The sequence below is a fragment of the Pleurodeles waltl genome, chromosome 4_1, assembly GCF_031143425.1.
Source record: "Pleurodeles waltl isolate 20211129_DDA chromosome 4_1, aPleWal1.hap1.20221129, whole genome shotgun sequence".
NCBI lineage: Eukaryota > Metazoa > Chordata > Amphibia > Caudata > Salamandridae > Pleurodeles > Pleurodeles waltl.
This window is the reverse complement of record NC_090442.1, coordinates 933953686-933977260: the sequence shown is the minus strand read 5'-3', so window position 1 is coordinate 933977260 and position 23575 is coordinate 933953686.

The following is a 23575-nucleotide window of genomic DNA, read 5'->3' as shown; positions in this document are numbered from 1 at the left end:
TTAGCTTCAACATGGATGATTTCTCCTCCTTCCCCCTCTATCTATTACGATATGAATATTTTCATTACTAAATTATTTTTGACTTTTTTGTTATTTAATTATAATGAGAAGGTGTCTCTGGTTACCGTGTCATTCCAGCCCCATTACATGGACTGGATATTCTTGTGTTATTCCGGTTTCTGTTGATTAAACATGGCCGCTATAGTAACCTGTCTTTGAAGTCCAGACAGGATTAGCTATATGCGACAACCACTCGACATCTTTATGATTCCCCAAGATGGCCGCCGAGATACGAGTCCTTTTTCGATTTCTAGTACCCGGAACAACCGGCCGGTTTGTTCCGGGTTGCTCACGCTAGACAGCGTGAGCTTAAATAACCCCCTACCGCCTTGACACGCCGTCTACAGGCGCGCGGCAGGGGGGTAGGTTTTCCCGATGAATCAAGGATAAAACCAAGTAAGCACGGGACTACGGCGATATGTGTGGTGGTGTGTTTAGCATAAGGTATTACCTATCCCTCACGCTGTTTGATTCATCGTTTGCATGGTGTCTTTAATTCAATTGGGCGACCACCTTGATTCAGCTTAGATCTTGCCGCACTTTGCTGGACACCGTGTTTTTTCATGTTTTTTCATCTTTTGAAGCAAGAATGGATATGTGATACATACATGAGGCCCTCCAGGGACAATCTTAGCACAAATCATCCACGTAAATAGGTCATTAAGGGCTAAGATATAATACGTGTGTGTCTGCTATATATGTTTGATGACAGTATGACTTTTATTTATTGACAAAGCAACCTATTTTGAAGATAAGTGTTCAGTCTACAACATCTACATTCTCTAGGTTAGAGACATTGCTACCAAGCACATTTGAATACTTTCTCTTTTCCATATCAACGTCATTTTACCAAATTCTAGAAATGTGAAGACACACATCTCTTTGCACAAGTGTGTCTCATACCATATTTAACAATAGAAGTCAGACAGGCATTCTTAGACTTGTTCAGTATTATGTATTACCATGTGGTTTCACATCATTACATATCATTATTATCTCCATTCAGTTTGTTCTCCTTGGTTGATGCTAGCGCAGACCTAGGGAGCCCAATCTCTAACATGGGATGGTAAGCATTGCAATACCTTGATATCTATATATTTTTTACACACGGGTTAGGGTGGTTGTCACTATAATAATTTGTAATTGTGTCTTTTTCTGCGTTTGATCACTGGCACTAATTGTACCGTGTCTTTTTGATTACATGCAGGGCGACTGTACTGACCAATTGACTTAGACATATTCTGTCTTCTACACTGTAAGTGACTTGATATGCACTTAATTTATTATTGACACATAGGAGAAGTAGTTTAATAATCAATAGTTTTTTTGTGTGGGTCCTGAAGAAGCGTCACTGGATCACTTTGTGACCAACTACAGACGCGAAACATGTTGACCATGCAGGATTAGGCTAACTACCTTCCCTGAAATATAGAGTGTGACGGTACATTATTTCCAGTAAACACTCTTATATTTATTGTTTTTAATCTTGGCCTGAACCCAATTTCTATCACATTAAAATAATGGCTCAGGTTCAGAGCTAATTTTAAGATTTTTCTGTCGTATTCTACACTCTCCTTTCCTTACTCAGTTTTGTTCCCAGACCCTCGTTGCTAGCGAATTTACAATGGTTGAGTGCCACCCAGAATGCTGGGAGGCCCGCCAGGCATTGCAGCACAAGTCTGCCGAGGAGTGAGCCCGATGATGATACCTGTCACCCTAGTGGGTGCTTGAGGGCCCTCCTAAGAATACTCAGTATAGATTCGCCAATTTCTTATTTGATTAGTTTTCTCGTTTCCCTCTCGCTTATGGAACAGTGTACCCCTTTTTCGATATTACAGAAACCTCTAGGCACCAGGGATTTAAAAAAATGCTTTTTTTTGTTTTGTTTTTTAGACGTGGGGAGCGACTCCTTAGTCAAGGGTCGCTACCCTGGGGGGCAAATTGTATTTAGACCATTTCTGCCCCCCCTGGGGGCAGATCGGCCGATTTTTGTTAGGGCAGTCTGCCCCCATGGGGGCAGAAGCCACTTAGACACCAGGGATTGGTGTGTGTGTATGCGTGTGTTTTCTTTAGGGGGCAGCCCCTTGGGTAAGGGTCATTCCCCATGGGGGCACATTACTGTTGGCCATATCTGCCCCCCATTGGGCCTATTTTTGTAAGGCCCATCTGCCCCCAAGGGGGGGCAGAAAGCCCACCAGGGGCCAGGGAAGTTTTTTTTTCAAAAATAAGAGGGTGAGGGTATAGCCATACCCCCACCCCAAATAAATGGGGCCAAAGTTGTCCTGCCCACCAATGGGCAGATGGGGCAATTACCCCTGATCCACACCCTGGGGGGGGCAGAAAGTCTACTAGATGTCAGGGAATTTTAAAAAAACAAAAGATATTGGGGTGGTGGCTTCCAACCATTATGGGCCTGGTTACGCCCCCACCTCAACTGAAGGGGGTAACAGTCTTTCAGCTATCCCCCGCACTCTAAAAAGTCTTATCCCACAGCAAGCAAGAAGACTTTGATTATTTGGGGTTTTAGTTTTACATTTGGGCCATGAGAGCTTGGCTTACTCTCAAAATCATCCCACTTGGAATGGTGAGGGCTGCACTTTATGGACTTTGGGACGCTGCCATGTAGAAAAATCCACAAGACCTAGACACATCTGTAAACTAAACATCTGGGTGATTCCAGGGTGGTGTGTTTCACATGCACCCGTACCATCTTTGTACCAACAATCCCCTGCAAACCTCCAACATTGCTGGAACTCACACATTTTTTCCACGTTTTTGTGATGGAACCTTCCGGAATCTGCAGGATTCCACAAAATTCCTACCACCCAGCATTGTCTCATCTATACCGATAAAAATTCTGCTGCACTTGTCAGCCTAAAAATGTTTTTTTGCAAACTGCCCTTTGGGCCCTCTTTGTTCCCCCTCAATATTGACATGTTTTTGGCTCTTCCCTTTCACAAGCACTTGGCCCACCTACACAAATGAGGTATAATTTTTACCGGAAGACTGAGGGGAACATTGGGTGTTATGAAATGTGTCCCAGTGCGGTGATCCCACACAGAAATGTGGAAAAAAAATGTGATTTTGTTAGCTAAATTTGAGGTTTGCTGAGGATTCTGGGTAAGAAAACATTGGGGGATCCACGCAAGTCACACCTCACTGGACTCCCTCGGGTGTCTAGTTTTCAGAAATGTCTGGGTTTGGTAGGTTTCCCTAGAAGGCTGCTGAGCCCAGGACCAAAAACGCAGGTGCCCCCCTACAAAAACAGGTAGTTTTGTATTTGATACCTTTGATGTGTCCAGATAGTGTTAGGCTCCCCCACAAAAGTGAGATACCATTTTTATCGGGAGACTTGGGGGAACGCTGGGTGGAAGGAAATTTGTAGCTCCTCTCTGATTCCAGAACTTTCTGTCACTGAAATGAGAGGAAAAAGTGTTTCTTAGGCCAAAGTCACCCCATTTTGGATTCCCCTAGGTGTCTCGTTTTCAAAAATGCGCTGGTTTGCTAGGTTTGCCCATGTGCCGGCTAAGCTAGAAGCCACAATCCACAGGTAGGCACTTTGTAAAAAACACCTCTGTTTTCTGTGAAAAAATGTGATGTGTCCAAGTTGGGTTTTGGCCGATTTCCTTTCGCGGGCGCTAGGCCTACCCACACAAGTGAGGTACCATTTTTATCGGGATACTTGGGGGAACGCTGGGTGGAAGGAAATTCGTGGCTCCTCTCAGATTCCAGAACTTTCTGTCACCGGAATGAGAGGAAAAAGTATTTTTCTGGCCAAATTTTGAGGTTTGCAAATGATTCTGGGTAACAGAACCTGGTCAGAGCCCCACATGTCATCCCATCTTGGATTCCCCCCGGTGTCTAGTTTTCAAAACTGCGCAGGTTTGCTAGGTTTCCCTGGATGGCACCTGAGCTAGAGGCCAAAATCCACAGCTCGGTTTTCTTTGTGAAAATGTGATGTGTCCACGTTGTGTTTTGGGGCATTTCCTGTAGCGGGTGCTAAGCCCATCCACGCAAGTGAGGCACCATTGTTATCGGGAGACGTGGGGGAACACAGAATAGCAAAACAAGTGTTATTACCCCTTGTATTTCTCTAAATTTTTTCCTTCCAAATGTAAAACAGTGTGTAAAAAAGATGTCTATTTGAGAAATGCCCTGTAATTCACACGCTAGTATGGGCACTCCGTAATTCAGAGATGTGCAAATAACCACTGCTTCTCAACACCTTATCTTGTGGCCATTTTGGAAATACAAAGGTTTTCTTGATACCTATTTTTCACTTTTTATATTTCAGCAAATGAATTGGTGTATACCCAGTATAGAATAAAAACCCATTGCAAGGTGCAGCTCATTTATTGGCTCTAGGGTTCTTGATGAACCTACAAGCCCTATATATCCCCACAACCAGAAGAGTCCAGTGGACGTAACGGTATATTGCTTTAAAAAATCTGACATAGCAGGAAAACGTTACAGAGTAAAACGTGGATAAAAATTGCTGTTTTTTTACCTCAATTTCAATATTCTTTTAATTTCAGCTGTTATTTTCTGTAGAAAACACTTGTAGGATCTACACAAATGCCCTTTTGCTGAATTCAGATTTTTGTCTACTTTTCAGAAATGTTTAGCTTTCTGGGATCCAGCATTGGTTTCTCACCCATTTCGATCACTAACTGGAAGGAGGCTGAAAGCACAAAAATTAGTAAAAATGGGGTATGTCCCAGTAAAATGTCACAATTGTATTGAAAAATTGGATTTTCTAATTCAAGTCTGCCTGTTCCTGAAAGCTGGGAAGATGGTGATCTTGCCACCGCAAACCCTTTGTTGATGCCATTTTCAGGGATAAAACCACAAGCCGCCTTCTGCAACCCTTTTTCCCCATTTTCTTTCAAAAAAACAAAATGTTCATTGTATTTTTGCTAATTTCTTGGTCTCCTTCAGGGGAACCCACAAAGTCTGGGTACGTCTAGAATCCCTAGGATGTTGGAAAAAAAGGACGCAAATTTGACATGTGTAGCTTATGTGAACAAAAAGTTATGAGGGCCTAAGAGCTAACTGCCCCAAATAGCCAAAAAAAGGCTCGGCACAGGAGGGTAAAAGGCCTGGCAGCAAAGTGGTTAAATCAGGGCCTATGCCCCAAAGTCGTTTACAACTGTTGTGGTGTAGCCCATGTACATTCCGAGTTTATGTGGTTTTATTTCATTATTTACATTACCTGGTGATTCTTGGAGTACAGTTCCATATGAAAAGGTTTTGCATAATTAGTTCTCTTCTGCGTACTCCAACAGCAGTGTTTTGTTGTTCCCCCTTCTCCAGTTGTACACCATTGTTGTCATCATCCTCGTTGGGGACATTTACTTGGTCATCCCAAGGGACATGTGTGTGTAGACAAATATTGTGCAAAATGGCACACACAAGGATCATTTTGCAGACAAGGGGAGGTGCATATAACTGTCCTCCTCTGGGAAGATGCAGGCACCTGAACCTTGATTTAAGGAAGGCAAATGTCAACTCCACTACATTTCTGGTCCTTGTATGGGCTTCTTTGTAGGCCTGCTGTGCATCCGTTGCAGGATTTCCAAAAGGTGTCATGACCTATGGCTGGATGCTGTAACCTTGATCAGCTGCAAAGGAATGTGAGAACATGTGTCAATCTTGCATATTAGTTACTTGATAGGTGCCATGGCTCATATTTGTTTTGAGTGGAGTGGTGTATCAGACTTACATCTGGTATTGTATGTGTTCCTGTTTGGATGTATGGTTGCATTGGTCTGTGGTGGTGCACCTTCCCATCATGGGTAGTGGCTTAAGTACATGGTGATTGTAATTGGAAGTTTTGTCTGACCGATGACAAATGTGTGTGGTGTTCTCTATATCTGAGCCAGGGAACCAAATTTATAGGCCCTAGATCCTCCTTGCACCACATTAGTCTCATTTTTGAGGACATTACTGTGGGCCAACTAGCAAATAATCACAGTGCCATACCTTAGCAACACATCATGTTTTAACAAAGAATCATGTATGCACAGGATGTGTTCTCCCATTGGGCTAAAGCTACAATGGTGCAAAGGAATATAAGAGGTTCCAAAGCATAATTTCTATCTGGTACTTTTGATGCCCACACAGAGTAGGCGTAAGTATTGGGCACACCATTGCTTTAAAGGTGACTCTATGTGCTGTGCAGGATTTTCACCATACATTTATAATTTATTTTACACAGTCCATTGATGGCATCCATCATGCTGACACTATTGCATCAACTCTGTGCCATGGTGTGCCATATATTGACTACGGCATACACATGTTGGGTCTACAGGGGTGCTAAGGTGCCCAAGTGAAGTAGTACTGCCTTAGATTCTGTCCAACTTGTGTGACATATGGCCCTTAGTGCCTCCACTTTAGATCTGCAGAAGAGTGATGTAGTAGACATGTGTGCCTATTTTGTGTATTGTATGCCATGTAACAGGTGTTGGGCCCTGTGTGTTGCATGTGACTCCCACCCTTTTGCCCTAGAAATACCTACCTTGCACAAAGTGTTTTTGTTGGCAGTTACTGGCTGGCATACGTATGGGTATGGGTATGTTGTTCACATGACCAGTGTGGGTAGTTTTATGGGATGCATTGTGATGTATGCATGATTTGTCAGACAGATGTGGTACAGGAGGTGGCCTGTGGTGCTTTTCAGCAGTACCCTACATCAGGAGTCCAGCCCTGCTAATTTCCATGTATCCTCATTCATGTGCATTTCTGGTCTCTCCTTGCACATTGCCAGTATTACAGATGGCACAGTGCATTGTTGGTACTCTTGTATCATGGTATGGGGATGAGGGATTTACAGGCATGTTTGTTGGTGTGTTGTGAGGTGTCCATTCCTGCACATGATCTTTCATTGATGGTGATGTTTTATTTCAATGTGAGCTGCAGTATGCACCACACAAGCAAAAGTTGTACACAACGAGTATATCTATTATATATGGGGGATATGTAGATGGTGATGGGACCACTCAGGTGCCAATAGATATCAGTGCTGCCTGAGACTTCTACAGCATAATAAATGTGGGGCAGTTGCATTATGTGAGTTGTTTGGCGTTTCAATGGCCAATGCAAATCACACAGCAGAGTGATTCCTTGGTGAATGTTTATGTGTGTAGGATCTGTGTTTTGTTGTGAACCTGTGGACACATTTAGTAGTTTGAGTCCTTCTTTTGTATTTATAGGGGACATTGCTCCACATGCCTATCTGGTTATGTGTCAGTCAAGTGGTACCAGTGACTTGTAGATATGGGCGTATGTGACGGTGATGGGCATTGCATGCAGTATAGTGTGGCATGTGGCTTATGAGTTGTGGTCTATACATCTGTTTCCCTGTCCATGTATGTTTGATGTTGTGCTTGTATTGTTTGTACTACAAGTTTGGTGTGTTGTGCGTGCTATGATTTGTATGGTATCTTATCTACAAGTAGGCCATTGCCATATTGTCCATCCTGGAATTGCTGGTTTATAGGGGAGTGCCTAAAGATGCATGGACGCTTTTGGGATAATTCACAAGAATGTTTGTGATAATTCAATGGTGGTCCATGATGGCCTGCACATTGATGGAGTGGTTATGTGTGTGGTTTTTGTAGAGGTATTCAGTTGCTGTAGGAGGGATACGTTGGACAAAGGTGCAGTCCATTGCACCCAGCACATTTGGCAAGCTAGCAATGTGGTAGAAACCGTGCTTGGTCTCCTGCTGCAGTTCTGGGGTGTTGGGGAACCAGATGTGGTGAGGTGTGAGTTTGATTATGGCATCCAGAACCTTTGTAAGGAAGGCAAAGAGGGATAGTTGTGAGATCCCACCCACTTGTGCTGCAGACATCTGGAATGAACTTGATGTAAGCAAGTGGAGGACAGCCAGGAGTTTGGTCATGGGCAGTGTTGCTGTGTGACCCTGCGCTCTTGCTTTGATGTCTGGCGCAATGTGGTGTAGCAGGCATACAATGGACTCCTGCCTCAGATGGTAGACTCTGATCACCTCTTCTACTCTGAGGGCCAGGATGCTTGCACACTGGTGAAAGATCCTCTCCGTCTTCTATGTTGCATTTGTAACTGCTGTGGTGGTGTTTGTTGTTGCTGCGGTGGTGCTGGTAGCACTTGGCATTGTTGCTGTTGTCTCCTACAGATGCCAATCTGTAGGATTAACACTTCCATGGTGTCCAGTTGCTTTACAATGTTCCTTCTGTGTATTTCCCTTGTGTAGTAGTGTGTGGGTCTCATTTTAAAGCCTGGTCTGTCCAGCAGTTAACATTTTGACGCTAATCGTACTTAGCATCATTTTTTGGAGCTGGTCCTTTGCGTATGTCATTTTTGCATAGGGTTCTAAATTTGGCGCTAGTGGCCTAGCATAATTGTTTGGAGGGAACACCTACCTTGCAGATCATTGTTGTTAAATGATGCAAGGTGAGGTGGCGCTCCCAAAAAATGATGCTAAGTCGAAAATTTTGACACTGGACTGCTGCTACTATCAAAATCTAAATATGCCATTAAGTTAGCACTGCTTTAGCGTAAAAAAACTGGAGCAAACGCGGTGCTACATTTTCTTAAATATAGGCATAACTGTTTTGTCAGCTGACTGTATCAATTAGAAGAAAGGAAAAAACATTAAAGTAAGAATTTTATTCTTTAGTATTCTGAAATTATTTGACTGTTAAAAATTTAAATTAATTGTAAAATATATAAATTCATTGCTAAAATATCTGAACTGAACGTGCTGTATGTATATTTTGAGGAACAGAGTTATCCTCAACCCACCTGTAAGTGATAAACTGAAATAAAATATGTATATCAAAAAGCATGAAGTTATATAAAATAAGGCCCATATTTATACTTTTTTAGCGCTGCATTTGCATCTTTTTTGACGCAAAAGCGGCGCAAACTTGCAAAATACAATTGTATTTTGCAAGTTTGCGCCATTTTTGCGTCAAAAAACAGCGCAAATGCGGCGCAAAAAAAGTATAAATATGGGCCTAAGTGTTCTGAGGTCATTCCTTTTTTTAGACCTAAACAGTGCCAAAAATTCTATTGCAGTAATGTTGGTTCACATTAACAGGTTATCGCATCAGCTACTGCATAGTGGCATGGGAAGCTAATTTTGTTTCATAGCTATGATGGAGTCATTCTACTTTACAGAAGATTTCCACAATCTCCATGTTTTGGAGGAGATGGTACTTTTTTGGTAATTACATACTTGCCAAAATGTGCAATTGATATTTTTCACTTAAAACCTGCATATGTTCATTTTTCCCTACAGCACAAGTAAACCATTCTGAGAGTTGCTTCTCAGTAAAACCATACTGTTCCGTATTACAGGAAAAATCTTTTTTTTTTCATTGTAAGTTCAAAGTTAGCACTATTCCCACTCCATTGGGGGCATCATTCATGGCAGGTGCTGGACAGTGGCTGGGGGGAATCAAAATTACTATTCCCTCTCTGCTGGGGGCGTCCGTCAGAGAAGGTGCTAGACAGTGGCTGGGTGTTAAATTTACTATTCTCACTCCTCTGGGGGTGTTCCTCAGGGCACATCTACACAGTGGCTAGCGCTCAAATGAGCTTTTACCAATCCACTGGGGTTGTCCTTTCGGGCAGGTGTTGGACAGTGGCTGGGGGTCAAGCTTACTATTCCCACTCCTCTAGGGGTGTTCTCAGGGCAGGTGCTGGACCATGGCTGGGGGTAAGATTTACTATTCCAACTCGACTGGGGGTGTCCCTCAGGGCAGGTACTGGACAGTGGCTGGGATTCAAATTTACTATTACCACTCTGCTAGCGACATCCCTAAGGGCAGGTGCTGGACAGTTGAAGGGGTTAAAATTTACTATTCCCACTCTGCAGGGGGCATTCCTCAGGACAGGTGCTGGACATTGACTGGAGTTTAAATTGAATACTCTCACTCTGCCAGGTATTAAAAATCTGTTTTCGATGCATGGTGTGATATATTGGTATGTCTTAAAACAAAACACTCATTGTTTCATTGTGTTTTTTTTCTTATTGAAGGATCATGACCACCTTGAAGAAGATCAAACAAAGGACCACTGCTATACTAGAAGAAGGCACATATCTAAGTATAATAACCCTTGAAACACCTACTGCATCTAAGACAAGTCAACTCTAAGGTAAACTCAAGAGCAGTTTTGCGGGAGGTATCACAAAATATTCCAATGCATGTTGCTAGCAGTATGCCCTCCCTTAACAACCTCCATAGAATGGAACAAAGAAGAAAATAGGGAAGTAACAAACAATTTGTTGCCCCTCAAACATACTCTGAAAATGATGTACCCCCTGAACTTACATTTTTAGCACAGCATATAACATGATAACTCTAGTGAATTCTGAAATTTGGATTATAGATGGGATCTTTAAATTCACGCCCCATCCATTCTCACAAATGTACACAATTCAAACCAACATTAATAATACAACTGTACCTTTGGTATATTGTTTACTACCCTATAAGCAATCCTCAAGTTATATGGAATTTCTATCTGTAGTAAGAGCTAAAACAATGAGTAAAAGTCTGAATAAAGTAATAATTGATTTTGAATTATCGATTATTAATATTGGTAACTAAATTGCACCCTGAATGTTAAATTCAAGGATGTTTTTTCACTTTTCTCAGGTGTTTTGATGTAAAAAACAAAAAACATCCTTAGTCGTGGATTACTTTTAAACTTTTGTGCCTCCTGACAATGTAGAAGAGTTTTACACTGCAATTTCTGAATCTGATTACTTTCTCCAAAATTATGAAAAACTGGCACCCTTTCTAAATTTCTTTGAGGACACCTGGATTGGCTGTCTAAGCAGGTTGGGTTACAGGAGATAGACAAAGTTTGCATTTGAATGGTGGAATTGCTACTCAACCTGTTTAGAGGGAGGAGCAAAAACGAACAATGCCATTGAGGGAAGGGACAATTCCTTCAGCAAAGCAATTGGCAAACATCATCCCAATCTGTGTAATTTCTTGGAAATTTTGAAGAAGGAACATAGGGCCTCATTTGCAAGGCCCTATCAGCACACTGCACTACTGGAGCATCAGTTTGTTGATGCTCAGATGGTGAAATGTGCCATCCCATATTTACAAGGCCACACAAAGCCACCTTGCATGGCTTTTCATGGCCTTGTGAGCCCCTTTCATGCATATATGTATGTGAAAGGGGTGTTCCATGGGTGTTGTTGTGGGCGTCCCATGCAGCACCCATGGAACACTAAGGAATCCGACACATTCCCAGATTTACAAGTCTGAGAATGTGTTAGATTCCTACACCACCACAGAGAGGGCACAGAAGTGACACACTGGGGTGAAATATCTTTATTTCTCTCAGTGTTTTCCTCTTTCTAGGTGTGCTACATGCTGTAGCACACCTAGAAAGAAGAAAACACCTCTGCTGAATGTTTTTCTGTGGGAAGGTGTCCCTTCCAGCACAAAAACAACAATCCCCTCAACTCAGGCATCTTTGCACCATGGTGCAAGCATGCCGGTGCTGGTGCTAGGCAGCAATTTGTGCACCAGTGTACGGGGAGAAGACAGAAATGTGTGATATCTTGTAGATATAGCATATTTCTGCCCTTTTCCAGTGGCACAGGACAGCACAGCAACACACTTGCTGCGCCTCTCTGTGCCATGGGGCTTGCGAATAAGACCTAAAGTTTTCAAGAAATGAGAATTGCACTATCACTGTCAGGTAGTCTCAACCCACGTGTTTAAAAAAAAGAGTAAGGAAATGTCTGAAAGACCTTTGGCCAAATTGCAACAGTTTTCGTTGATAGTTGTTTCAGACTACCTTCACAGTCTTGCATACATACTACACTACTAACAATACTTACCTACCCTGTTCGTTACATGCCTGTTTTCATGTTAAACCGCACTTAAATTGGCTTTTTATACAAATTTTTACACTAAATTACCTTTTTTTGTGCTCCTTTCATTTAAGATCTCCTCTGCATTTATTGAAAATATTTGTGACCTTTTGTTAGATTTTTCCAAATACTCTGCAATGTGTGTAAACTGCAGCAACATGTATGGGAAATAATTTAGGGGTTAAGACCTTCGTAACATATTTTTTATTTGCCATTCAATTTTGCACCTCCCCACTTCTACCCTACAGTAAAGATAACCACCAATGTAGTAAACTAATGTACCCAATAATAATGCTATTGTAACCTATTATGGAATGCAAATTTGGTTTCTTCTACACCCCATTCCACTTTATGAAGTTCTTCTGCTTACGTCATGCTTGGTTATTATTCATGGGAATGGACATTTTACACTTGTTCTACCAATATAAAGGGAAGGTTGCAACCCTTTACGCTAAATTATGCCTGCCACAGGCATAATGTATGCAAAGGAGGAGTTCCCCTGTTAGGGGGGCTGAAAAAAATGGCGCAAAGAAATCAAAAGAGATTTCTTTGCGTCATTTTTTTTGGCATTTTTAACACCTGCTCAGAGCAGGTGTTAAAAGGAGGCACACCATTGTTTAGAATGGGCTTTGCAGGATTAGCACCAAAATGTTTGATGCTAATCCTGCAATGCCCTGAACTAGCGTCAAAATTTTGACACTAGTTACCTAACTACTGCCATGGTGTGACGCATCTTAGATGTGGCACACACATTGTGGCATTAGGGGGCACTAAGGGGCTCAAGACAAGTGGTGCTGCACTGGATGCAATCCCACTTCTCTTAAATCTGGCCACTATTGTTTGAAAAAGAGGATCAATTCAAAATGCTCACTAATACTCAAGTATTAAAATTAATATATGAGCAGCACTACACTTACCCACCCCAAACCCCTATTTTTTCTATGCAATCAGCTCCTAAAAGTAGGCAATTTTCAAACCAGCTTGTATAAATGCCAATTTTTAAAATAAATAAAACATTAAGGGGGTCATTTTGACCTCGGCGGTCTTTTTTAAAGGCTGCCGAGGGACCGCCGTGCGGAAGACCGCTAGTGCAGGCGGTTTGCCGCTCGGCCTATTATGACCATTGGCAGCTCTCCGTCCCTTTACGGATGGAGAGCCGCCAACAGCCATACTGGCGGGAGGTGGGGAAGTGGAGGTTGCTCCACCTCCACCGCCATGCCAACAGAACACCGCCCAGCGAATCACGTCCTGTGATTCGCCGTGGCGGTGTTCTGTTGGCGGTGTGGTGTCGGCGGGGCTGCCCCCATGGCTCCCGTCCCCTCCTGGAGGATCGATGGACCAGGTAAGTCGATCGTCCGTTAGGGGAGGGGGTTGGGGGGTGTTGTGTGTTGTGTGCGTGCATGGGGGTGTGCGTCTGAGTATGTAGAGGGGGTGTTTGATTGCGTGAATGCTTGTGGGGGTGATGCATGTTTGGGAAAGAGTGCGTGTATGTCTGTGGGTATGTCTGTATGAATGTGTGCGTGTATGTTTGAATGTGGGTGTGCGTGTCTGACTGTGTGTGTGGATGTTGGCATGTATGTCGGTGTGTGTGCGTGTGTGTGTGTTGATGGTGCCTGCATGCGTGTCGGGGTGTGTGTGAGTTATGTGATGTTGGGGGTCAGGGTGGGGAGGGGGGCCCTGCCACCTTTGGGGGGTGGTAGGGATAGTAGGGGGTGTAGGGGAGGGAGTCAGGGTGGGGGTGAGGGGTGGGGAATTTCCAGGCACTGATAGTGCTTACCGCCATGGATTTCATGGCAGTTCAAACCGCTGGAAATCCACAGCGGTAAGCCTGGTCCAAATACCGCTGGCGGTAATGTGACGGCCACCGGGCTGGAGACCCAGGTCTCCAGCCCGGTGGTCGTCTCCACCCTGGCAGGCGGAACGGAGAACCGGCGGATGACCATGGCGGTAACCACCATGGTCATAATTCCACAAGGTAAGACCGGCAGCCTGTTGGCGGTCTTACCGCCGGTTCTCCGCCTTCCGCCAGGGTCGTAATGACCCCCTAAATGTTCATTATTACTCAAGTGTTAAAATGAATACTTGTGTATTAATACACTTTCCACCCAAACCCCTATTATTTCTAGGCAACCCACTTCTAAAATTCATTTACTGTCTGTCAATCAACCTCATTGGAAAGCCTGATCTCTCTTTCAAAAATGTTACCAGTGAATATTCCGCACAATATAGCACACAATTAAAACTTAATGAACATTTTTGTTAAACACCTTGATCCAAATGCACCGTTATAATGATCTTTTCAGTGTAATGCCACACGTGCAAAAGGCATTCTTTTCATAGAATCATTTGCAACATTACACAATATTTTCGTTGTAATGTCATGCATGCAAAACGCACTTTTTTAAAAGAATGAATAAATTAAACCACATGTGTTTTAATGATGCCATTGTTCCCCCGGTTTCGTCCTAAAGACTTATTTATGACAAGTGGTGTTGCGCCTAGTGCAACGCCAATTTTCTTGCGCCCCTTAGCGCCCCCTAACGTGACCATGTGTGTGCTGTATTCAATATACAGCGCACCATGGCAGTCATTAGAATGCTATCAGAGTTTTTAATACTAATCCTGGAAAGCGGCGAACTAGCGTAAAAAATTCTGACGCTAATCCTGCAAAGCACCCAGAGGCCAATTAAAACCAATGGGGGCCTCCTTTTAATGCCTGTTCTAAGCAGGTGTTAAAAGTGACACAAAAATGACACAAAGAAATCTCTTAGATTTCTTTGAGCCATTTTTTCAGCTTCCTCTAGTGGGAAAACGCCCGCTTTGTATACATTGTGCATGGCACATGCATAATGTAGTGTAAAGGGTTACAAAGTGGCGTAATGCATGCATTGTGACACTTTGTAAATTTGGCACAGGGAAAAGGCCACCTTAGCATCTCTTTAGCGTCAAAAAAATGACACCCAGGTGGTGCTAAAGTGGTGCTAAGCCTTCTTAAATCTGAGCCTTTACGTTTCAAAACCTCTGTGAATAGGGCTGTTTCCAGTAAAGAGGCAAGCCTCACTGGTCCTTGGGGAAATCCACTGGTCATAGGGTCAACTGGGGCAGCTGTCCTTAGTCTTTTGTAGGCATCAGGGGGTACTTCCGTCCAGTTGTCTATATCAGACCCAAAATCCTGCAGCAGAGTGCAGAAAAACACCAACCAAGAGAGAGTCCCCCCAATGCAAGAGTTTTTAAAGGAAGAGAAAAGCTCCAGAAGCCAGACACCCCTGACCAGTCCTAAGTTGCCAAGTCACATCACCACCCCTCTATCAACCCTCAAAATTGTGTCATTCAGGAGTCACTAGTCACATCTCCTCTGGAGTCCTTGCTGACATCACTGACAGGGGCTTTGTCAACAAATCTTCAAAGGGGAGCCCCATCCCATGTTGTCTTTTAAAGTCTGGGCTCCTTTCTTTGTTCAGTGGGCTTGGCCAGGCTTGTCTCTGGTACAGTGTGACAACTGATTGATTGAGGCAGGTCCTTCATCCCCAACACTTTCTTCCTCAGGAACTGAGTGAATCAGTGTTAATTGCTTCTTTTGTGTGGGGAGGCCTGTTGCTGGAGAGAACTGTAGTTAACTTGAAAGGCAGACACTGGTGAGAAACAGGCACAGTCCATTTGCCTTGTGATGCACATGTATAGAGACTCCCGCACAGTAAAATTTCCTAAACCGGGTAATCCAAAAATCTCAGCAGACTGAATAAGTGGAACACAATGGCAACATCCTACTTCACCATGGATTCCCTCACTTCCACCCTATAACATTGCCCCACATTTCTCCATAGCCCCTATCTGATATTAATTTCATTTTCTAATAGCACTACTCATAGTTTACTAACACTCAGTTCTGTGATCTGCATGGTGCAACTTCCTTGCAGCAGACACATTAACTCTCTACCTAATTTTATAATGAGACAAAACTATGTCTCGCTCCAGCAGGAACATTATTTGACAGAGTTATCTTGACACTTGTATTGCTGCTGGATATAAAAGGAACACTGCAGCCCTTCTCTTAACCACTTGGTTATTTTTAAACAGAGCACCATGCCACAAATCAGAGCCAGGTGATACTTCACTGGGTGTACCACCCTAAAATTGCCATGTCTAGGGGGATAAGCAGCATGCTCTATGGTTTGTACCGACATTCTTTATCTTGTCTGTTCTCTCTGCCTCATGGTCTTTTGTCTGTCTACCTCATACCCCTCGCACACCACTTCATCCTGCTCTCCTCAGCTGCTGCTTCTTCTCACCTCAACCTCTTCTCTTTCCACCTCACCTCCTCTTTCTCTGCTTCACCCTCATTCTCTCCACCATATTCTGCATTCTTCTTGAAATGGCCTCTTCTCTCCCTTTGCCTCACCCACTTTCACTCTCTCTTTATGCTTCACCTTTCTCTTTTCATGTCCCCTTTGTCTCTCACTCCACCGTGCCATTCTCTCACTGTGCATCAACCTCCTATCCCTCCACTTACTCTTCTGCCTCCATTTCACCCTTCGCTCTTTCACTCACCATTGTGGCTCGGCGTCCCTCTCCACTCACTCTCTGCCCCATCCTCCTTTGTCTTTCTGCCACACCCTTCTTGTTCTCTTCACTTCACCATCATCCCTTTCCTCCTTGCTATCATCCTATCTCTTCTTCACCTGCCTCACTCTTTCTTTAACTCTCCTATCCATCACCCTCTCATTTTTCTACTTGACCTTTCTCTCTCTCCACCTTATCCTCCTTCTCTACATCTCACCATTTTCTACCAGCATCTCTTTCACTTTTGCTGTATATGGTGATACTGACTTTGTGCATGTAAAGGAAGCTGGATCTGTGAGTGTACTTGTGTAGGTGAGCTGGTGTCTGTAATCAAACCTTACACTCCTGCTGTCCTGGACATGCTCTTCACTGAACAGTAGCAGCACCAAGACCAGAATAATGCAGAGTGTGCTCATGAGCATGCACATGTCTATTTAAGGAGAAAATGGGAGCTATGCAGCTTTTTAAAGTTGTAGTTAGTGCCTAATGCTGTTCATCTGCTTGAAAAAGACTCATAACAATTGGAAGAGAAAGCTATGGTGGAGGAGAACCAACGAAACATCAAATGTGGGCTTGTTTCTTCCTGTAGCTGCCCACTTTGTTAAGTGTACAGCTACTGGGGTTGACAACTAGATTTCTTGTTGGCTGGCCATTTTCTCAGCAAATATTTGGTTGCCATTTTCTATAGCAGAATACATTTTATGGTTAAGGAGATCAGAGTGAAAATGTACCTCAAATTTGAATTGTTGTTTCTAAATTCTAAATTGTGACTGCCATGCTGCTACCTCTTTCACTTTCCCTTCTTCTTTCCTCACTTGTCACTCCAAGTCCTGTCACCCTCTCTTTGTTTTTCACTCACTGGGCCCACATGCCCCTTTTGTTCATTCAAACTCCTACAGTCTCTTCATTCTCCTTTTATGGTCCCTCGCCCACCAGTGAGCCTCACGCTTCCTTTGGACCACCTTCCTTTCTTATCACACTCATCCTTCAACAGCCTCATCCTTTGCCTTGACTCTTCTCTACTCTTCTCCTTCTACTCACCTTTCAATGCTCTCACTCAGCACATGCTTACCCATCACTCTTCTCCCATTGCACACTTCGCTCATCATTCTCCTGATTCATCCTGATATATCACCCTGCTTCATCAGACTCCACTTTTATACTCCTTCTTCCACTTCTTGTAGCATTTTTATGGTTTTCTCTACTTTATGACACTCATGGCCCTTTTACCTTTTATGTATTGTGTTCTGTTATGTGTTTTTGCACAGCACACTATCACCTTTGAGGGTATCTGGCACTGAGCAGGCATATGTGTCTAGTATAGCCTGTGGCGGGGTTATTCTAAAAGCTAGGTTTTCAGCTTCTAGTGGAACTCAAGAAGACAGGAGGAGGCTCTGATGCATATTGGTGGGTTGATCCATGCTCTAGGAGCCATTAACGAAAAGGCCCTGACACCTGATCAGATGCTCTGTTTTCATTGGATATGTCCGAATAGCAGTTTAGCACAGCTGAGGGGTCTGGGAGGTTGGTGAAAGGAGATGTGGTTGTTCAGATAGTTGGGGCCTGAGTTGTGTAGGGCCTTAAATGTGTGAGTGAGGAGTTGGAACTGTGGACTTTGTGTATCAGAATCCACTGAAGTTCCATGAGGTGTTATGTGGGGTAAGTTCTGCATAGGAGGTTGAAGATGAGTCTGGCTTCTAAGTACCCGATTGTTTGTAGTCTTCTGGTAAATTGCTTGGCGATTCTAGCATTCAGGATATTTCCGTAATCCAGCATGCTGGTAACTATGTTGTGGGTGATGGTTTTTCTGGTGTTGCTTGGGAGCCATTTGAAGTTGAAGACTTTCCTCAGCATCTTCAGGGTGTGGAAGTAGTTTGCTGTGATGGCACTGACTTGCACAGTCATGTCAAGTTTGTTGTTAAAAACGATCCAGAAATTACTACTGTGAGTGCAAGGGGTGACCATGAGGGGGCTTCACAGCCCCCACACTCTGGGAACCACCACCTCCCTGGGCAAAATGTATTTATTGTACTGGTAGAGCCTGTAGACCCCTGAGCCCTGGAGACCACCACCTCCCTGGGGCTAACATAGAATTATGCGGGGGGAGCTTGGCCCTTCTGCAACCCCGGGGACCACCACCTCCCCCAGTGCTGATGAATGCTAGGGGCGCGCGGCCCCCCACAGTCCCCAGGGACCACTACCTCCCAGGACTATATACATGTTGAAGGGGGGCCATGTGGCCCCCTCAAGGAACCATTAATGGCCCTGTGGACCACCACCCCCCAGGGCCGGCTCCTGCTATGTCCCAGTGTGCCCACCCCCAGGATGCTGCTGATTGCTGTGCCTTGGCAGGAACTTTGACAGTTCCCGCAAAGCCAGAGCAAGCACTCTGCTCGCAGCAAGTGAGACCTGTCAAACAGCTCTCACTTGTTGTGAGTGAAGGTTTCCTTTGTTTTCGTGCCCGCAGGAAGGAAAATAGGAAACAATTGCTTTTGCAGACAGGCGCTGCGTCTTTAGCAGCTCCCTGTGTGCAATATCAATGCTTACTCCTGCAAGAGGCGTGAAGCCAAGGCTGGGATCATGGGGGCCTTTAGGCTTCCCCCACAGTCCCCCACGGGCCCACATATACACTGGGTGTCCTGCGGAGCACCCAGGACTGATGGTTGGGCCCCAGGGGATGGGGGTTCCTGAGGCCAAAATCGGATGGGGAAGGGGGCTGCACGGCCCTCCTTCCACAAAATAAAAATAAATAATAAAAGACCTGGCCCTGGGGAATGGGGTCCCCAGGGCCCCTCTCCTGAAAAAAAGTAAATGGTGAGGCCTGACCCCAGGAATGGAGTCCCTAGGGCTGAAATTGGCCCGGGAGTGGACCTCACAGACTCTCTCCTCAAAAAAAAATTAATAATAAAGGGCCAGGCCCTGGGGGGTGGGGAAGCAGTCCCTGGACCAAAATCGGCTGAAGGAGGGGCCCCTCTTCCCCCCCCCCAAAAAACAATTATTAAAAGGCTAGGCTGCTCTGGCGTAGATGTTCACTTCACAGAAATTCCCCAGCTGGAAGCTCCACTTCTGGAAAGGATAAAGGCTGTGCACGGTGGGGGGTTGGTTGGTTAGGAGATGTTGGATAAATGTATAGTAATCAAAATTACATTACCCTAAAAAACATGGAAATTCACTGAAAAACCAAAGGTTACAGGGACGTCATAGTTATGTTCTGAATTTACTCTGCCAAAAATTCAGCAGTTATTTAAAGTAAGTCGAGGCCTTAGAGTAAGGATAACTCGTGCCATGCACTGCTAATTACCTCAGATATTACAGCACTCATGAAAACTTCTATAACTTCAATAAAAAATATCAATTAGGCATTAGAAGACAATTTATTGAAGAAAAAGCTGCGTCTAGTGGGGGTGTGATTTACAGTTTTCCAGTCGCCAGTAAGTAGTTGTAGTTAGGATCATGTTTCCATGGAAAAAATGTTTTTTGACTTGCCTATATCTTTTCACCGTTTGACAAATCTTCACAAAATTTTCCAAAAAAGAGTCCAGGAAATATTGGTTGTGCACAGGAAGTTTTAGGGTGACCTGCCAAGCAGGTGGCTGAGAAAAATGGGGCTCAAATACCTTTGCTATTCCCATGTTAATTCCCATAGGACCTGTCAACATGTCTACAGCCCAAACCACTTGAAGGAATTACACCAAATTTTGCACAAAGATAGATGCCAGTACACAGATTGTACTTCTTGTTATTTGGCATTAATCTGTCCAGTAGTTTAGGAGATATTTAAGGGCAAATACATTTATGTATCTCTAGCCATGAATAATGTACAACAATTTGTGAATTTTCGTGATTACATGTGCAAAAAGAAGCGTTACAATTGGCTGACCGCAGCCTGACTAGAGAGTTGTGACCGTCATTTTATTTCACGGGACGCGGTCCCCGGGGGGGTGAAAAGTCAAACTGAAAGTGGCATATAGGGTCAGGGTGAAGGTATCCTGACCCCAGGGGTGTGATATAGGTGTGTTTTAGGGGCAAAATGTGGGTTTAATATAATTTTGCATCGGAGAGTGTGATAGTTATGAAAATTCATGAATTGTCATGAATTTCCGGTAGCTATTATTAAAATATTCACGATTATGGAAAGCATTGGAAGAAAAACCCCAGACTCATTCATACACTAATTCATTTCCTCATACATGCACTCAGAGGCTCAGGTGGCCAGTCACACACACACTCAGACACTCATAGACTCACACACCCAATTTCAGGCCTACTCAGGCACTCAGGCACCCACTCACACATCCACTGACCAAGCTAGGCTCTGTGGCCAACCTGCACTGCGCACGGCCAAAGGCCTTGCGTGGGGCGGGGTTGGGTGGTTATAAGTGCTTGGCTGCAAGGCCTTGCTGAAGGCCAGGCCTTACGACCAACCTCCGCTGCGCATGGCTCAAGGTGTGTGAGGGTGTATTTGGATGTGAAAGTGACTGTGAGAGTGTCTGTCTGGGTATGAGAGTAGGTGTGTCAATGTCTTAGTAAGTATGTAAGTAGGTGCGTCAGTGTGCGTGTGGGCCTGTGAGTTGGTGCGTGAGTGTCTGAGTAGGTCTGTGAGTGGATGCATGGAGATCTGAGTGGGGCTGTGAGTTGGTGCGCCAGTGTCTGAGTGGGTCTGTGAGTGGCTTTGTAGGGGTCTGAGTGGGTGTGTGATTGGGAGAAAGAGATTGAAAGAGAGAAACTGAGTGAGAAAGAGAGCGAGAGGGAGAGAGAGAAAATTATTTAGGCTTTGATGAATGATATACTCAGTATTAGATATTTCTGGACAAATTGAAAAGAAAAATGTATTTGTCAATTAAAAAGATTGAGATCACCTTTCAGTATGAACCTTAAACTTTTGAAGTTTAGAAGAAATTAAAGAAGGAAAATGACAACAGACACAACTGGAGTAGAACCTTTAACTTTCAGTGTAAGGGTATGTGAGTTTAACTTCTAAGCCATAGGTGGCTCCTTACTGTGGAGCTTCCAGACATACCTATGACAGTCAACCCACACTTGTGATTGGAAAGAAACATGAATCTTGCATCACTAGGAAAGTTAACAGTTGAAACACCATAAAGTAAACAAACACACTGCCAAGCGATACTAGGATTTGAACCCTCAGCCTACTGAGTGACACCACAAGACCTTTACCACAAAGCCAGAAGCAAATCTGCTCTACTATGCATCCAAACATACCTATAGCATTCTTATCAAGCATCTTGCAGTCTGACTCTTTGAAGTCATTGTATGAGAGACCACTGAGATAACATTCTTTATTTGAATGGAAAAGAGAGAGAGAGTGACAGGACTGTGGGGGTGCCTCAAGGCCCCTAGAGTCCTAGCCAGCATCTAACATTTTGCAGGAGCCAGTTTTGCTCCCACAAGCTGGGAGCTGCTTTAAATAGCAGAACCCTTCATGCAGCAGCAATGTTTTCTTCTGTTTCCCTGCACACATATTTGCATGCAGGTAAACAGATGAAAACTTTACTTTCTGCAAGTGAGAGCTCTTTGACAGCTCTCACTTGCAGAAAGTAAAGTGTTTGCTTTGACTTGGTAGGAGCTGTCAAATCTTTGGCCAAGTCAGAGCAAACAGTTATGTCCAGGGGGTGGACACCTTGGGACAAAGCAGCAGCGGGCCCTCAGGGAGTGGCGGTCCCCTGGGCCATCTGTGACTTCCCCTTCATTGTGTAGTGCCCCAAGGAGGTGGAGGTCCCTGGGGCTGAAGGGGGGGCTGGGTGGGCCCCCACATATCATTACTTTTGTGCCTCATGGAGGTGGAGGTCTGTGGGGCTGCAGGGGGGCACATGGCCCTCCTGCAAATCACTTTGCATTGACCACAGGGAGGTGGTTCCAGGGGCTACGCAAAGCCATGTGGCCTCCCTGCACGCAATTAAATCTTTACCCTGGGGAAGTAGTGGTCCCTGGGGCTGTGAGGGGAGGTGCGTGGCACCCCACATGTCATTACTACTATGCCCCAGGGAGGTGGTGGTCCTCAGGGCTGTGGGTGGACAAGGCAGCCCCCCACATTTAGTTAAAACTTAGTCCTGGGGAGGTGGTGGTCCCTGGGGCTGTGGGGCCCCCACCTGTCATTCCTATTGTGCCCGAGGCTGTTGGTGGTTCCCAAGGATGCAGGGTGGGGGCTCTATGTGGCTGACCCACATATTACTGAAAGTTTGCCCCAGGGAGGTGGGGCACAGAGGGGGTTCCACAGGAACTCCCCTTCATTAAATAAAATGTTTTGCCTGAGGGAGGTGGTGGTCCCAGGTGCCCGGAGGTATGCAATCTCATAATCACCCTGGGAAGATGGTGTTCTATTGGGCTTCATAAATCACAGGATGTGGGGTCCGTATGCTCACCTCCTTATTTTTAGGATGCTCCAAGTCCTGGCCCATGCAGGGGCTTCAGTAAAAGAAAAGTGTGGCCCCCCTGCACACAACTAAATCTTTGCCCATGGGAGGAGGTTGTCTCCAGGGCTGCTGGGGACCAGGTGACCCCCTAGGATGTCATTACTATTGTGCCCCACAGAGTTGGCAGTCCCAAGGGCTTCAGGGGGCCGGGTAACCCCCTACATGTGATCACTATTGTGCCCCGGGAGGTGCCAGTCACCAGGGCTGCAGGGGAGCCAGGTGGTCATCCTGCATGTCTTTATTATTGTTCCCCGAGGAGGTGGTTATCCCCAGGCCTGATAAGGCCAGGTGGCCACCACATTTAATTAAACATTAGCGCCAGGAAGGAGTGGGACCTGGGGCTCCAGGGATGGTGCATGGACCCCTATATATCCCTTTACATTAGCTCTGGGGTGGTGGCAGTCTCGGGGACATGGGGGTTCACAGACCCCCCTACTTTAACTAAAGCATTTTGCCCCGGGAGGCAGTGGTCCCCTCATGCAATCTAATAATCACTGCAGCAAGGTGGTGGTCCTCCACCTGGGGACTTCAGTAAAAGACAACTGCAGGAAACCACCCTTTTTTTAAAAATGTCGGAAATATCCGAGGATCCGGTTCCACCGATTTTTCAAACATTTAAAACAAATGCTTTTTA